General features: G+C 38.6%; 1 pseudogene; it reads right to left on the bottom strand.

Moving 5' to 3' along the window:
- Window positions 1–746: 746 nt before the first annotated feature.
- LOC130591170 (pentatricopeptide repeat-containing protein At3g22150, chloroplastic-like) lies at window positions 747–2,280 on the bottom strand (annotated as a pseudogene).
- Between the last annotated feature and the right edge of the window lie 320 nt (window positions 2,281–2,600).

The raw sequence follows: 2,600 nt of genomic DNA on the forward strand, positions 1-2,600 counted from the left end.
CAATATGAATCTTCGATACCGGTTGTTAGATTTTGTTTGGTTGATATCTATATTGGCCTTCTTTTTTTTTTTTAATCTTAAGATTGAATTTCTAAGCTTACTAATTTGTTCAATCTTTTTGCGTTGGTATCTGTTTTGTTTCCTTGATTTCTTTGGATGTTATGGGGTTTTGGAACTAGGGAACTAATTAACTGATTATTGGAGGTATTTGTTTATTGCTTTGTTGGGTTGTATCTGTTTTGATTTTGTGTACCCTGTAGCTAATTTGGGGAGCTTGAATAATATGTGGGGTTTTTAATGGGAGTTAAATTGAAAGGTTTGTAGTATCAGGTGCTGTAGTTTAGGGCTTTAGGCTGGTACATCAAAGTATAAAAATTTGAGGCATTTTAGTCGACTGCTTGTATCTGTATGTGAATTAAGCAATATTTTGATGGAGACATAAAGTTTTAGATGGTGAGCTTTACTAATTATGTATGGATTGCAAAAAGTAAAGATGGTTGTTAGTGTTAGTTACTTTTACAGACATGAAAGGAAATGGGTTACTTTGGATAATCTACTCAAGGATGGAGCTGTCATAGTTTAATTGTCTCGCAGCTTCATAAACAGCAAATACATAGGTATCCACCATAGGAATTTTCATAGTTTCACCACCCTATACTCCATTTCTGCAGTCAAGGAGCGCATCGAGGGGTAGCCCACTAGTTTCTGATCCAAACACAAGCCGATCAACAGGCCTAGTCTAGGAGTGTGGTGTAATTCCATGTTGGGTATCACAGTCAACTACGAACTGACAGAACTCGACTGCATAGCTCTTTGAACCCAATCTGATATCTCGTCCATTTGTGTATCATTAATCACCATAACAAAGAGGACTGTAACCATCCATCCTCCATATTAGTAGCTAGCTTTGCCAGCATCTCATATATATCCTCACATGCTTGAATCTTTCGACACAAAATAGTCTACGTAACCAGATTTCTCTATCCAACTGCAGCCAACTTCCTTCCTTCCCCCTCTCTCGCATCTCTTTTCTAACTCTATCGGCAAGTTCATAATATCCTTCATCTGCATATACATTTGACAGTAGTAATTAGTAAATGGAACCCACTCCTACTATTCCTAGACTGCATCTCGAGTAACTTATTGGCAACAATTTTTGCTATTTCATATTGTCTATGAGTTTTGCTGGCTGTAAGGAGGGATTCCCAAGCTTGTATTGCACTACCCACCTCTCCCAACTTTTCAGCCAACTCAAAGGCCTCCGTAAACCTTCCATCTCTTCCCAACATGTCCACAACACAAACATAATGTTCAATTGAAGGTTGAATCCCGTATTTTTCCTCTGCGACTCCAGAATCTTAGGCCTTCATCAACCAATCCAGCATAGCCGCAAGCAGAAAATACTACAATGAAAATGATTGCATCAGGTCTTACACCTGCACTTTGCATTTCATCAAATAAGGTGAGAGCAAAAGCTCCAATTCCATGCTGGCCATAACCCAATAACATGTTAGGGTACGTAACAGGATTGTTAGTGGGGGTTGAAGCGAACACGTTAGCAGAAGCAATCTACTAAAGTAGTGCCAACGAAAACATTTTGGTCAATATAGTGAGGGATAGCAAAACCACGAAGCTGCTTCCCCAATGTAATACTCCCAATTTGACTGCAAGATGGGAGAATTGATGCCAAAGTCACAGCATTTGGAAGCACATTTCTCTCACGCATTTGGCGAAGCACAATAAGAGCCTATCAATCATTCTATTTTGTGCATTACCAGAAAGCATGGAATTCCATGTTGCTCTGCTAAGCTCATCACTTTGTTCAAGTAAAAGTACTGCCTTCTTTATTAAACCGCATTTAGCATACATATCTTTTAACTATCTCTCGTTACCCTGAAACTTGATCCCTTTCCTTCTTAGATATCCATGAGTCTGCTTGCCCATGACCTCACTTCTTAGATTCGATGCTGCTAAGAGTATAGCTATAACTGTTACTGCATCAACTATAACCCCTGGTCTACATCCCGTAAATAAGCATCAGTCCTTCTTCATCCAATCCATTCTGCACAAAAGCAATAATAACAGTATTCCATGACACAATATCTCTTTCAACCATCCCATCAAAGACCTTAGAAGCTTCCTGAACAAAATTACACCTCGAATACATAACAATGTTAGTGTTGTGACAGAGAAAGAAGTTGATTTCTTGACCACATGAGCATGCACTTGTTGACCAATAGGCACATGCTGCAATCATGAGACAGTTAGAGCAATATTCATTCAAATTCTACAAACCTAACAAGTTCTCGAGGAAACACTTCCCTGTGACCGTATAAACTTTGCAAAATCAAATCCAACAACCTACTGGAAAGAAAAGGGCCGCCTGTGAAAAAAAAAGGGTAAGCTTTAGCTTGACTTGAATTGGCCTTCGGATGTCAGGAGATGAGAAAGAAGCAAAAATTATAACATATTTTTTAGTACTATGAGGATGAAAACAATAAAACATACTAGGAGTTATACAGACTATTGGGTGCCAATACATCTATGTCTTCATGATTTAGTGTTATAGGTCTACTGCCAATTGCTCAATGCTTTGCGTC

Source organism: Beta vulgaris, chromosome 4 (assembly GCF_026745355.1).
Source record: "Beta vulgaris subsp. vulgaris cultivar EL10 chromosome 4, EL10.2, whole genome shotgun sequence".
NCBI classification, from domain to species: Eukaryota; Viridiplantae; Streptophyta; class Magnoliopsida; order Caryophyllales; family Amaranthaceae; genus Beta; species Beta vulgaris.